Genomic DNA, 15,992 nt, shown 5'->3' with positions numbered 1-15,992 from the left:
CCAGGTTCACCAATGAGCTGTGTTTCTGGCTAGAAAGGGCTACCCCAGAGATGCCAGAGTAATTCCATCATCTGCAGCTTACTCAGTCCTTGGCTGCCTGGAAACTCCCAGAGTTGTTAATTAATGTCATTTCTGGTTGTACTTTTCATAGCATAGACAGCAGCTTCCCAGGACTGCAACAAACCAAACAGGCGTTTCAGTTTCACGCAGACCCCGAACAGCTGTCAAATGGTGACAGTGCTCAGCTACTGCTGAGCTTGACCAGATCTGAGATAGCAACCTTGAGAGCTAAGGCTCAGTACGGATTTGCAGCCCTGGTGCACAGGAGGAAAAAAATGTTGAGAGCAATAGAAGAAAGCTGCTTTTAGCTAATAATGAAAAGCAAGTGCTATGAAAAGTGTCCAAAAACATTGATTCCATTTCTAAGTGCTTGCTTAGTTAACCAACCTAATTGTTCCCCTTTCTTATGTGATGTTCACAAATGCATGATGTTCTGAGATTGGCCTTGTATCAAAAGATACAGATATTTGAACTTTCATATCAGCAGAATGGCAAAGAACAAGGACTGAAATATTGGCCTGTTGAGGTCAGTGGAGTTTTGCCATCGACATTCAACTGAGGCAATTTTCTTCCCCAGGCACATTGTGAATTGAGAATAAGGCATTAATCCTCCAATTTATTTTTTTTTTTAGTCACATGCAGTTCAGAAAATATACTTATCGCTCTTGGCCTTTAACCAAAAGGAAGTGTTTTACGAGCAACTGAAGCATGTTTCTTCAAGATTTAAAAGAAGAATAAACTAGAAAAGCAGTATTTATCAATGAATAATTTTGGTCAGAAAAAAAAGGCGAAATGGAAAACAGAACTCCTGCTATTTAAAGGATGTATTAGAAATCTCCCCAAATTTCTTTTAATACTAGAACAAAACTTGCTTTAACAGCAATAATGTTTGCTGGGTTATTTATATGTTATGTCTGAAAAAGCTGACTCCATACAGCAAACATACATAAAATAAATAAAAAGAACTTTTTAGTGCTATACCTTATATGCCTTGTACTACTATTTGTTTGAATCATCAGTCTATCCTCCAAACTTTTTTTAATGTCACTAACAGCGGAGAAGAATTAAAACATGGTTCTTGAATATTATGTCCTTATCTTAAGAGAATGTTTTTTCCTTCTCTCATTTTTGGGGCTCAAGAGTAGTAGTGTAGAGTAGTGAGTAACTGCTTATCAGCTGAGTTGCAGCAACCATTCACCTCTTACTGATGGCCTGTGAGAAAGTGCAATGCAGCAGAAACGGGGGTTGCTGTAGAAGCAGTTGCCTCATTTTTATACATATCCACTGGCCCTCCTCTCACCTGACTGCTACCAAGTCTCTGTGGGGTGTTACTGCTCCCAGGGCAGCACTTACTGTGTTGCTTGCGTGAGCAATCCTCATCTGTTACACTGCAGTTTGCCTTAAACTGTCAGTGACAGCGCTGACTAGAGGAAAACTGCTTGTATAACCTGTTCTCACTTTGCTGAGAGATAGAGATAATGAACTTGAGCTATAATGCAGTAATGCTATCTAACTTCAACTTTTAAAAAAATTATTTATATGTCCACTGCCAGGGTCTTTAACACTAATTTAGCAGAATCAATTAAAAATATCAGACATTTATTATGTTTAGGGTAAGCCAAAGGCAAAATTCTCTAAAATAAGAATGCAATAGAATCATAGAATCATTTCAGTTGGAAGAGACCCCTCAGAATAATTGAGTCCAACCATAACCTAACTCGAGCACTAAACCATGTCCCTAAGAACCTTGTGTAAATACCTTTTAAACACCTCCAGGGATGGCGACTCCACCACTTCCCTGGGCAGCCTGTTCCAATGCCTGACAGCCCTTTCCATGATTTTTTTTTTTCCTAGTATCCAATCTAAACCTCCCCTGGCACAACTTGAGGCCATTTGCTCTTTCCCTATCACTTGCTGCTTAGGAGAAGAGACCAACACCCTCCATGCTACAACCTCCTTTCAGGTAGTTGTAGACAGCAATAAGGTCTCCCCTCAGCCTCCTTTTCTCCAGGCTAAACAGCCCCAGTCCCCTCAACTGCTCCTAATCAGACTTTTGCTCCAGGCTCCTCATGAGCTTTGTCACCCTCCTCTGCACTCTCTCCAGCACTTCAATGTCCTTATGATGAGGGCCTCAAAACTGAAGAGAGGATTCGAGATGGGGCCTCACCAGCACTGAGTACAGAGGCACAATCACTTCTCTGGTCTTGCTGGCCACACTATTCCTGATACAAGCCAGGATGCTGTTGGCCTTTTTGGCCACCTGGGCACACTGCTGGCTCATGTTCAGCTGTCTGTCAATCAACATCCCCAGATCCCTCTCTGCCAGGCAGCTTTCCAGCCACTCTTCCTATAGCTCCACCTGGGGTTGTTGTGACCCAAGTGCAGGACCTGTCACTTGACCTTGTTAAACCTCATACAATTGGACTCAGCCCAATGATCCAGCTGGTCCAGATCATTCTGTATGGCCATACTACCCTCCAGCAGACCAACACTTCCACCCAATTTGGTGTCATCTGCAAACTTATTAAGGGTGCACTCAATCCCCTCATCCAGATAATTAACAAAGAGATTAAACAGAACTGGCCCCACTACTGAGCCCTGGGGAATACCACTCCTGACTGGCTGCCAGCTGGGTTTGGCTCCATTCACCACAACACTTTGGGCCTAGGCCTCCAGCCAGTTCCCTATCTATTGCAGAGTACACCCATCCAGGCCATGAGCTTCCAGCTTCTCCAGGAGAATGCTGTGGGATAGTGTCAAAATGTTACAATGGTTTGCACACTAATTTAACTAAAATGTGGTTTAAAATTTTGAGTTTTGTACATGATGAGAAGTGAGTTGAGGAAGAGTAAGAGAAATAAGGGAAGTAACAGAAAATTTCTTTTATTTGTCTTTTTAAAGGTACATCACTATTGTACCATGCAGTATGATACAGTGCTAACAAATGCAGACCTAAGATTCCAGAGACATTGCAGATAATGAAATGAAATTTTTCTGCTGTATTGCCAGAAACAATAAGACAGCTTTAAACATCCAGACACAGAAAGCAGAACTTCTTAGCCCTCCAGGAGGAATGAGATGCACCATTACCGGTAAACTTCTAAACAGGAACAAACAGGAGAAGTAGAGTGGACAATTTCACACGCGATGGCAGTATCTGTAAATTCAAGATGTTTTCTGATGCACAGCTGTTTTGAGGCGTCTCAGAATGCTATTATATTTATGAAGACTTTTAACTATTGAAAAGTCGGTTAGTCTTCTCAGGGCAGTTAGCAAAAACCTCCTTTGTCCATGACAAAGCCTGTATTATTAATACAAGAACTATATGAACACCGGTGATATATCTGGATTTGCCCTCTTGGGTCATCTTCAAATCTCCAAGTCATATTTACTTACAGTCAATTTAATTTCAGCAGAACTCCTACATTTCAATGAATCTGTTTTTATTGCAGATAGGCTTTTGATACCTGTCTGTTTTGAGAGGTATCTATGCTATTGGATTCAAGAGATCCTTTGGTATCAGAAGGATTCAAGACCAATAGAGAGCCAACTTCTGAAATTCATAGATACTGATGCCAAACAATTTTTATGCTTATTGATAAGCAAACTTTGTAGGCTTCTATACCTGTCAGTCTTGAGACTGATTCTTATATTGGTAGACATTGAGACCTATCAATAAACAAGACCTTTGAATATTGATAGGCATTGACACCTATAAATTCAGACACCTATTTTTAGGCATGGATACTGAAAGCTATTGATGAATAGATATAGATCAGAAGGTATCTATACCTTCTGATCTCAACAGCTGACTATACCTATCAGTCGCAAGAACAGTTTTGATACCAGTAGACATCAGCACCTATAGATAGTGAGACATTTTGGTATTGACAGGCACTGACGTCTATCAATTTCAAGATGTAAGCATCAATATCAATACCTAGTGATATGCACTGACGCCTTTTCATCTCAATAGACATCTACATCTATTAGTCTCAATACTTTTCTTGATATTAGTAGACATTGTGACCTATCAGTAGTGACACCTTTCAATATCTGTGGGCATCAATGCCTAGCAATTTGGACGCTTATTGACAGACATTGATATCTATAGATATTGGCCAATAGCATTAGGTACGGTTAACTTTGTCTCAACTTGTGTCTATTCCTATCAGTCTTGAGGCTGATTTTGATATTGTTAGCATCAACATATATCAATAGTGAGAGTTTTCCATATCATTACTCATTGATGCAATAACCATCTACACCAATTTATCTAGAGACTGCTTTTGACCTGAATAAGCATTGAGATCGATAAATAGCAAGACTTTTTGATATTCATAGGCATTAATACCTTTCTTTCTCAATAGGGATCCAAACACTTCAGTCTCCAGAAACTTTCCACTACCGGTAGGAATCAAGACATAGATAGTGAGCCCTTTTGATGTAGATAGGCATCAAGGCCTATTGATTTTGACATCTATCTAAAGGTGTTTGTATCAATAGGTTATTATCACATCATGTCTATCAATAGGCAGATATCCTCTCATATCAATAGGCATTTATATTCTTAGATCTCAAGACATTTTTTATATCTGTACAAATCAAGACCTAGAGATAGCATGAATTTTCCATACTAGTAGATTTCAATACCTATCAATTGCCAACTCCATATTAGTTAAAGGACATAACATTTTCTACAAAATATTAATGATCATCTTGTAATATACTAAAAGTTAAAAGCTAAATATGGCTGAAAAGTAGTATTTCCCTGAAACTTCAGGCTTAATAAGAAATTATGTGAAATAATGAAAGGTATTCTTAGAAAGAGGAAATTACAGAATATACTGCAGTTAATGATCAGTTTTTCATGAAAAATTATTATCTAAGTGCACATAAATTTCCTGATAAGTATCAGTATAATTGTAAAAGATTAAATCATATAACACATAAGAGTAATTGTGATGTAATTAACCGTTGATCACTCTGTTTCTTTTCCTCTGTTGTGCATGTGTATAGGTAGACAGAACAATTAACAAGTTATAAAACAGTTTGCATTGATTTGTACAGCTCTGGTTCAAAGCAGAGAAAAATCCCAGATGGGCAGCAAAATTAAAATTGCACTGTGGCAAAAAAAAAAAAAAAATTAACCTTGTTCCATTTTTTTGCCCTACTTTTTTCTGAAAGCCTATAAATTAGCTGCTACTTAGGGTTCTTATACAGAGCAAAGCATTTGTTATCCACTTAGCCCTGCTACTCGTCTCTGCTACAAAAAATATCAGTGTTAGTGCACTTCCACTGAAAAGCACTCAAGTATTTAAAAAAAAACCAAGCACACACAACACCAGAAACAATTAACTTTGATCTAAAATCCAGCACTTATATATACAAGAAATGGAACTCAAAGCTTACTAATGCATTTTCTGTGTCCTTTGTATTTGTATTGAAATAAAGTCACTTCATAACAAATGCACTTATTAGTTTCTCTTATATCTGTGTTCTTTCCAGAAGGACCTTAATTTCTTCCTCTTTTTGTCATGTTTGTTAAGATTTGCATTTACTGGGCTCCACTGACAATGTTTCAGTGAAATAATATTAAAATAGCACAACCTAGCACTGTTTGTGGATCACTGCCTTTAACTCACTTGTTACTCTGTAGTCAGTGATATCGGTCTTTCATCCATCATCGTTACAACTTGTTATTGAGATGCTGAAAAAAACTAGGAAATCTCCAGTACCTTGATATACAAGAGGATGAGACAATTAGGTTGGATCCTAAAAAGATGGGAGCATTCACAACTGGCAGTGCTTTGCAGGGGCTCAACTAATTCAGGCACCAGTCAGCTCACAACACACCTGTTGGAGTGCAAATGAATTGCTCATTTATATAACTGTTTAGGTTTCAGATAAACACTGATTTTTGGATGTACTTTTTGTGTTGGTTTTTTTTTGTTTGTTTGTTTGGTTGGTTTGTTTGTTTTTTGTTTTGGGGTTTTTTTTTTTTGAGTTCAAGCTGTTTTTTGGACTGGAAAACCAGATATAGTTAAATACAGATGGCAGAAATAATCTCATACTTTAAATACTAAATCTTGAGCTGGATTTGTACTTGGGTAGATTTTCTTCACCATTTATTTTTATTTCACTATATATCCTTTTAATTAAATTGGGTGCTTTCTAGAGCTTCTCAGCTTCAAGGTTTTGACCCCTAATAAGTTCCATAAAATGTATTATAACTTCCGTATTATTGTCTCCTCAGTGAGCCTGAATGCTGACCGGGAGAGATCATGTGCAGGGACCCCAGTTTATGGGCTGTAGAAGCACATTTTGCTCCCAGGTCTCAGCTGCAGCAGGCACTGTATCCACATAGGTGGTATATAGATTTTCAGGGCACTTTCAAGTATGCAGCCAGTCATCAGATGTCAGCCTTGAGTCACCATGAAATCAACAGTTCATATCAGGATGGGGTCTAGTCATCCATCACCCTCTCACAAAACTGCTTCCTCGAGACCCCATTTATGTCAGAGTACCACGGAAGGAACGTGTGTGGCAGTAGCTAACCATGTTTACAAACAGAGGATTTATTCCCTGTGGTTATAACAAGATCATCAGGCCTGCTCTATGCAAACTCATCTAAAAGATCTGCCTACACACTTAAAAAAAACCCCCACACACAACACCAGAAACAATTAACTTTAATCTAAAATCCAGCAAAATCAAGCGTGGTGGTTTGTTTGTTTTTTCATCACTCTTGTGTGCCCATTGTGAATTGCCCATCATCTTTATTCACAGTCTGTATGAACAGTATTGAGCACTTGTACATCAATTTGAATCCTGAGTGGACTGTTTTTCTGAGGATGTACCTAATCCCCTAAGTCAGGGGATGTCAAACTCATTTTCAACAGGGGCCACATCAGCCTTGCGGTTGCCTTCAAAGGGTCAAATGTAATTTTAGGGCTGTATTAATGTAGGAATAGTTACTTTTACACAGTCCCCAGTGGAAATGAGTTTGACACCCCTGCTGTAAGCCATCCCATATTACTCATTTTGTCACTTGCTAATTTTGACTCACTACCTGAATGCTCTGAGAGCATGGGTAGTAAGACTGTATGCATATTCTTTATTTTAATTACTAAAACATTGCCTATTCTTTCTCTCTGGACACACTATATGACAAAGCATAAAAGAATCATCAGTAATAAATTTACCATGGTATCCGAATGTCCTTTGCAAGGTTTATTTTCACCATGTCAAGAATTCCTCTCTGCTTCGTTTGCCCAATGCATTTCCAGCTGTTCTAGTGTCATGGTTTAACCTGGGCTAGCAATATAACCATGATAGCCGCTCACTCCCTCTCTCCCTCTGCCCCCAAATAGTGGAGAGACAGGAAAGGGAAGGAGAAACTTGGATTGAGTTTAATAAAATTAACAAAATACTAATACACTACCAGTAAATATATACAAAATAGAAATAGAATATAAAATTAAAGATACTCAATGCAATTCCTCATGAACTCCATCTGCACTGAGCAACCAATCCCAGGAAGCAGCACCTGGTCCCAACAGCTGATCCCAGAGAGAGAAAAGAGGAAAACGGCAGAAAGGCCCAGAGGCCTCTGAAAAACGGCAGGATGGCAAAAGGCCAAACTAAGGAAAGTCCCAAACAGAACTTCCCTGACTCCAACAAAAAAAGAGCAAAGAAAGCAAAGAAGAATGCGAGAGCCTGGAAGCTCCTGACTCTCCTTAAATATGAAGCATGATGTTAATGGGATGGAACACTCTTACTGATCAGTCTGGATATTAGTGCCCCCATCCCATCCATGCCTCCCTTCCTCAATGCCTCACACCTGTGAGCAGGGCACTCAGAACATCCTTGGCTCTCAGACCAGAGCAACTAAAACATTAACTCTGTCCCAGGGTGTTACCTTCTTGTTCTCAAGCTAAGTCCAAATAATGACTGTGCTAGGTATGAAAAAGAAAGGTTTCTAACTCCATGAAGAAAATTAACTCATTTTCAGTCAAACCAGCACATCTAAGTTTCCTTATTAGAAGCTGTAGCAAAGTCTGTACCACCGAGAGGTACACAGACTCTAGCACTTTGGGATGACTAAAGAGAAACTGTTGGCTTCAATGGCCTGTTACTGTATGTACATGTCTAGCAAGTCCTTTTAAAGAAGTTCATGAATAATGCAGATCCCTCAGGTGAACCTTCTCTTCCTTGCTTGCCATTTCAGAGTGAGACATACATGTACATAATAAAGAGCATATTATGAAAAGACAGTCTCTAGATGACAGAAACATGGGTGGGTGTAGTATGGTCAGCATCAGAAGCCCAAGTTCAAGTCCTTCTGTTCAGACATGTATGCAGACACCACTCGTTCTGGACCTGTTTTCTTCAACTGGTGATACAGATGCATCCAAATGAATACATGGCAACTCTAACACTGCACATGGGCATGAATTTCCTAATCAGCTATGTTGCTCTTGCCTTCTGGAGGTGTCGCAAGTCACTCATCCCACTTCCCTTGGCATGTGAGGGTGTGATGGCTCTGAGCTCAGTGGGACACAGGCATCAAGGAAGCGCAGAAATTCCTCAAGTTCATCCTCTAGGATCTCCCAGCAGGAAAGCCAGCAGGCTTTCCTTCAGCCTGTTTGCAAGGGAGTCAAAATATACACCTGCTCATCCAAAACTAATAATGAAAACACACGTGGTTGTGGATTACCTTTGCTTGTTGCTCTAATGAGATACTCGAGAAGTCTTAATGTGCCAAACATCACTGTGAATTATGGTTACTTAACTGGTGTACCGGAGAAGCAGCTACTATTCTCTGTCAAGCTGGGAACCAGCGGGTGTTAGGTGCTGTACAAACACCTCAGGAAACAAAGTCCCTGCAACAACCATCCCATTCAGTGAGGACAAGTCATATTATGCTTGCAGCTGAAAGCTACAGCAGCAGTTTCCAGCTTTAGTGCTTTAAAATTTTTATTGCTAGTTAAATAAAAGCAAACCAAAGTTTTCATCTAAATTAAGCCTATAATTTTGTGGGACCCAGTGGCTACATTTTTCACATGGTTGTAGGAAGAGAATGAAATCTCTGGGCAGCACTTATTATCCATTCTCCTAGGCATTCGTTCCAAATTCTGATACAGATCAGCCTCAGGCTCTCTGGTTATTGATCTAAGCCAAAAGGCAGATCTCTCAGCTCCAGCAATTGTTTTTGCCAATGTATTTTCCTTCCAACATTAATACTCTCTCTAATTTCAACCTCAAGAAGCAGCAATAAATTGCAGTTTGTGGCTTTAGCTTGTAAAAGTAGAGTGGACCATATGAATATGTGTTGGACAGCTTGTCACAGCCTGCTGCAAAATCCAATTAATTCTGAGGTTATTATGCCTTCCTTCACTACAGCTATTCTAATTGGGGGGAATAAGGTTGAATGTCCAGCTCAGTATTAGAAAAACACCAAATCTCAATTAATTAGCTGAGATCCCATCAAACTTGCCTATAGTATCTATTGAAATACATGGGGGAGTTTGAGCTTGTTATCTAAACTTACAGGCAGAAAATGGTCAGTGTTGCTCCGTAAGTCAATGAAAGCTACCTTAAAATACAACTGTGTATCTTAATGGCCTTGACTGGACCAAGTGCTAGCTTTCTTGTTGAGTGGGACTGTTACAATTTGTCTTTCTTCTGATGTGTTATTTCCCCATAGGCAGGCTGCCTTACCTGGCTGAACTGTTTGTGCCACTGGTGTTACAGGTCTGCAAACACAGCACAACTAGGAGTGTTGGATCAACCTCTCCACACAGCCCTGCAAGGCGAAAAACGTCTGTACCCTGCAAAGGGAAGGTGCAGCCTTGCTCCTATGGTAGGACAGAGATAATATTAGCTGGAGAACAGGATACCAAATCAAGATGTTATTGTTGGCCTCTTGGTGCAGTGCACCCATGTGGTCCCTTCCTTGGGGTCTTGTCCAGATACATGGGGTTTGTGGCAATTGCACATCCTGTGATGAGATCTGAAGCCTTCAATAGGGCAGCTGATGGCTCTTTAGCACATTTTGTGCGCCACTGTGCCTGTCCTCATGTACACACCTAGGGTGGTGCCAAGGTGATGACGGTAACATCCTCCCCTCCCCACCATGGTGATTTCACCTCTGCCTGGCTGGGGGGCAGGAGGGATGCAACCCTTGACAACATCCTCCTCAACAAAGGAGGTGCCCAAAGTAGCTGAGAAGCTTCTGGACCATATCATAATGACCACAAACAGATCTGACCAGGCTATGAAACTGGGGTCTGGCTGAAGACCTGCTTTGAGTGGTCTTCTCAGAGCAGCCAGACTGTGAAATGGAGCCTTCCCCTTAGACTGGGACGCTGTCTAGGAGCCTTCCCAGGACTGAATGCACCTCACCTCCTCGTCTGGTGAGTCATTGTTTTTCTCTTCCGAATATATCCTAAGAGAGCCCTTGCCTAACCCAGGCAAATGATTATTCCTTCCGGGTACCCTTGACTGACAGAGGCCTCTAGTTTTGTTTCTCGTGAGTGTATGTGTGGACACTATGGATCCTCATTATTCTTACGTGGTCATACTTCAATAGTCTCCTCAAATGGTATCTGAATCTGTGTTTTATGTTGTTGGAGTGCTAAATAGTTTGTATAAATCCTGTTTCTAGTCGGTTTATTTGCTATACTTTTCCGGCTAGAATAAAGTCTGTTTTGGAGCTTGCTGTCCACCTAAATTGACTTTTGGGGTGCCTCTGTGAAAGGGTTTTACTCTGTCTCAAGTCTTAAGCAAGTCAATTGAGAGCACATGACGACAGGATAAAAAAGGAAAGAACATTGGGCCTCCTATTCGATGACTCTGATACAAAAAAAGTGCAAGCTCTTTTTCTGTTTTTAACCTACAGTTTTCTGAATTACTTCTTAAACAGGAATGTATAGCAATTTCTACAGACAGATATAAGGAGCAAATCATACCTTCCCAGAATACATAGTTTATTATGTGCACTAGTATTACAAAATCTCAGTTAATTACTGTGAATTATTCGCTTATTGTTGCTCCTTGGAATTTATAGGACAAAGATCAAGTCTAAACAAATCTTTTTGGTCTTTTAATGGATTTTGTAAAGGCAAGGGTAAGAAAACCCTATCTGTATCCCTACATATTTGAACATTATTTGAGTTGATTTTTTCTTAAGATATTGATGTACAAAAAAAAGGAAATTTAATTTCCATAAGCTACAGAGCAAGTCTCAAACCTAGCATTAAATGTAGTTACACAACTCTGTGAATGATAATAACCCTTTGTTTCATTATAGAGCTGACATTAGTTTTTCTGGAGGATACTAACAGAAATGTTTCAGAAGCAGTTAGCGTTAAACAAATGGTCTGGCTCTTGGGTGACATTAGCTAATCAGATATAAACAAGGACTTGAAACATAGGATAAAAACAACTTAATTTGTAAACTGCATATAAGTCAAATGGCTTTTGCTTGCCCTTTATATTCCGGAGGAATTTTCTCAGAAATAAGCTGGCTAGATAAAGAAAGAAGACAATGACATTTGTCTGGATCTGTTCATATTCACCTGAATCTTTACCCACCATATTTAATTCTTATTTTTATTATGCAGTTCAAGTTCCCAGTCTTGAAGCAACTGAAAGGCTGGAGCTACCTTCTGGCCATGGGCTACCAAGTTAGCTCAGGGCCATACCTTGATTTAGCCACCTCACAATTGATGGGCAAAGACCAGTCTAGGCCCAGACAACTTCTGGTGTGGATGGAAAGAAGCAATGGGCACAAACTGAAACACAGGAGGCCCTGTCTGAATATCAGGAAACACTTTGTTTACTATGAGGGTGACCAAGCACTGGAATAGGTTGCCCAAGGAGGTTGTGGGGTCTCCCTCATTGGAGTTATTAAAAAACCATCTGGACACAGTCCTGGGTAACTGGATCTAGGTGGCTCTGTTTGGGCAAGGGAATCTCACCAGATGGCATCCACAGGTCCCTTCCAACCTCAACCAGTCTGTAATTCTGTGAACAGCAGCAAGGACTCAGGGAAAGAGCCTGCCTCCGTTGCTGCTACCTTGGAGCTGGAGATATAAAATGCTGTGGTTTGGCAGGGCAACTCTGCCAAGAGTCTCTGTGCCATTTCTGCAGCCTATAGTCCAGCCTCTTCCTCAGCAGGAGAAGCTAGCTGGGCTGTCAGTGGCTCTGACACAGGAGCCATTGGAAGAGACAAAATTTGTTGGCATAGGCAAAATCCCAACAGTCCACCACCCTAAGCAGCTACCTACCCTGCCTATGGCTCAAGACAGTCCAATCTACAGCTTGTTCAGATTATGTTCTTATGCACAAATGATGTCTGCATGCCTTTTCAGAGCCTGCAGAAGCCCTCCTCCAAATGCAAATTTTTTTAGTAGCTTCAGAATGTACTGCCTTAAAGATCTTCAATATCCATTACTTGATAATGCTTGCCTTTTTTTTTTTTTTTTTTTTTAAACTGAAGTATAACTAGAAACACATTATTATGAAGAGTGCCACTTTTTTTAAAAACAGAGTAACTAGAGTGAATGCTTATTCTGGCAAGGTTCAAAGGGTTGCTAAAGCTTTTCTATAACCTGTAATTGGGTATCATATTTTCCAGAAACTCATTATACTGTATCTGTGAAAAATGATTTTGCAGCAGATAACATGAGCCCCCTTCATGCAGAGACCATGCATAATACAGTGACCCAAGTCACAGCACAAGGTGCTGCAAACAACTGAATTTGTTGTTGACAATTCACGGTAAACTGAGTTCAGATTTGTTGTGCAATGCAAGGAATTGATAAAAAGTGATCATTGGGCAGATGTGACCTCGAATTGAGCTTATAAATGTTCACATTTGAGAAGTTTTTCCACAAAACTATTTACAGTTCTGAGGAGAAAAAGAATATAATATATGAGTGTTGCCAAATTGCTCGGTGGGCTGTTAGTGATTGTATGACATCTCCAGCCCAAACTCTTCATCATGTAGACCCTGTGCAACTTTTAAGCCAGTCCTGCTTAGGCTGGATTCCTGACAGTTAGTCCTGCCTGTTGATGATAACTGTGATAAGAAATATACTTAACCTGGCCACATAAAAAAACTTTATGGGCTGTAGGTAGCATCTGATCTTTGCACTTAATTAGCTTGGGACCTTCAATGTAGGCATCTGCTTCAGGGGTGTTTCCACATTGCTCTCAGCATGCTTCTCATGCAGCAAAGGGATGTGAGTGCATCTCATTAGCAGGAAAAAGGCTAAATAAATCTTGCTGTGCTTGCACTGACCTCTGGTTTCCAAGTTCACTCATGTTTCTTAAGTTCGCTCCAACAGACATCTGCAGTTTTGCAGTGATCTCCCATGAATGTACTCATGTAGTTAAAATTTAGAAATCCCGGTTTAAGATGTTGTAGACACTGAATCCTCACCACAGTTCAAAGAGAGACTGGAAAATTAATGGGGTCTCTAAATTTGTACAAACCATAGACACATCAGGAAGTCTGTGTGATATATATATACTGCTGATGGGTGAAAAAGTAACTAAGCAAGAAGATTTAGATGTAAATGTCCTACTCTTCCCTAAACATCTGCTGTTGCTATGTCAGAGTGAAGGCTTAGTTGGCTTTTTGGTCTGACTCGGTGTATCTGTTCTCATGTTAAAGAGCTTTGTTTAAACAAGGGACAGACAGAGGTTCTTTACTTATGCACTCTATATTGCTCCCTGGTGAGTATGCAGACGACCCAGGTGCCTGTATTAGATGACTGAAGTTTGAAAGTGTGCCTCTACTTTGAGAGCCTTGAAAGAAGAAGAGGCATCATAGTTGAGGAATGGATCTGCTCAGTTTGACCTGGCAGTCTGAAAAAGGTCTGCAGGAAATTATTTATTCTGGATTTTAATTGGTGGCATGAGATGCTCCTTCACTTTGTAAGCTGTCTCATCCTCCCTGCTTTGGGCCTTTTGTCAAGGAGTATGAGAAGGGGCTTGAGTCCCAGGTCTCTTTCTGTGATTCAAAGCTGCAGCAACACCATTCATCACCCAGACCACGGACTGAGAGATCTCTTGCCTTTAGCCCATATGTCAGCTTACACACCCAGGTCAGGAATATGTTTGCCCAGTGATGTGAACTGATGGAGTTTTAACTAAAGATCTTGCTTCCCTTCTTTAAGGCTAGGTAGCAACAAGGCTGAAAATTCAGATTTAGATAACTAAATTTGAATGTTTGTGAGTCAGTCCTTTATGGTAACTATCTGTAAGTAAATTAATTTCATTTTTATGAAAAGTTAACAACCTAAGACAATGAATATGAAAGATTTAACCAAGGTGACTTAGATGACATTATTCTGGGAATAAAATTCAGCTTAATTGTGATTTGTGTGTTTAAATAGAAAGACCTTTAAATCCTGTTTAATCTGATATAAACTTGTATTGTCATTCCCAAGCACTGCAAAATGTCGAGGCAGGCTCCAAACATCCATGATGTAGTTTCAAATATTGTTAGGTCTTTGTCTCCTTAAGTAATGGTTTATTTTTTCAGTTTGTTTTCCCTTTGATTGTTTTTCCCTACAGAGATCACACTTCCATGCTTTTCTCTGATATGAAGAAAGTGAAAGAAAAACAGTCCAAACTCTCATATCATAAGCTGGGGCGGGGGAGGGGGGCAAAAAAAAAAAAGCGGGGGGGAAGAAAATAAGAAAATAAAAGAAAAGTCAAGATTTCCAAATTAGAGGGTATGGCAAGATTTGTCATGAGCTCTGAAAAAGGTAAAAGGGTAAAATATTAATGGAAATCTAACAGTATGGTTCTCCTCTGAAATGGAAGAATTTGTTTTTCTAGCACTAGCACAAATTCTCCTAAGGGTGTGAGGTTTGCCCTAACGCAAGGAAACTACTCACAAAGTAGTTACCAGGAAGGAAGGAAGGAAGGAAGGAAGGAAGGAAGGAAGGAAGGAAGGAAGGAAGGAAGGAAGGAAAACTTCACTGTTTCTATCTTAGACATGGGACCAGAGATCAGATGTGACCAGAGGACAAATGATTTCCTGGTCTTGACAGGCCAGAAATAACATAGGAGAAGAGCAAGAAATGTAAAAACCATCTCTCCTGGATACAGCTATGATCAGCCTGCAGGTAGACTGCAGCATGAGATATGGAGACTTTTTTTTCACTGTCTTTTTCCCTGGATGCATCAAGCTAACCAGTCAATTAGAGAGCAAGATAACATGTATCACCCCAATAAGCTCTGAGCTGTGTCACTGGAAGCACTGCATGTTTAACACCCATACTTATTCAGTTTGTTTATTTAGTTACCCATACAGTAATGCTTATTGTTAAGTCACTTGCAGAGTATTTAAGCACATGACAGCACAGTCTCAGCTGTCGTGCTATCTTTGTGTTCATTGGAAAATAAGAATGAGTCTTTTTAACATAGCTAAAAGGATGAGGAAAATAAAGGTGTCGTTTCTTGTTACTTGCTAGAGGTAGCCCTGGCACAACCTTGACTCTGCAGGGGAGAGGATGGCCTAATTTCAGCACAGAGAGTGTGTGGTTTCTCTGCTGAGATTGCCACTGTGGCCCATCCAGCAATTAATGTCACTGAGGTCACCAGGCAGACATGAGGTGGTAACAACTTTCAGTTGCCACTGAACTGCCTGGATCCTAGCCAGAGACCTAGAAATTGGAAGTTTTGCAGGCTGCTAACAGTCCCCTTAGCTAACTTTACTTAACATATTTCAAGCTATGGAACAAGAGAAGAAAAAAAAGCAAAGGCAAGCAGATGTTGCAGGGATGATAAAAAAAGAGGCAAGAGCAATGGGAAATTGGGTTGGCAGGCAAATGATGCAGAGAGATACAGACATCAAAACGAGTAGTTTCAGATGTTTGTCTGTCACTGGTTATCGGTTGCACACCCATCCC

Source organism: Streptopelia decaocto, assembly GCF_964273445.1.
Source record: "Streptopelia decaocto genome assembly, chromosome: 3".
In the NCBI taxonomy this organism is placed as follows: domain Eukaryota; kingdom Metazoa; phylum Chordata; class Aves; order Columbiformes; family Columbidae; genus Streptopelia; species Streptopelia decaocto.
Note: the sequence above shows the minus strand (reverse complement) of the source record.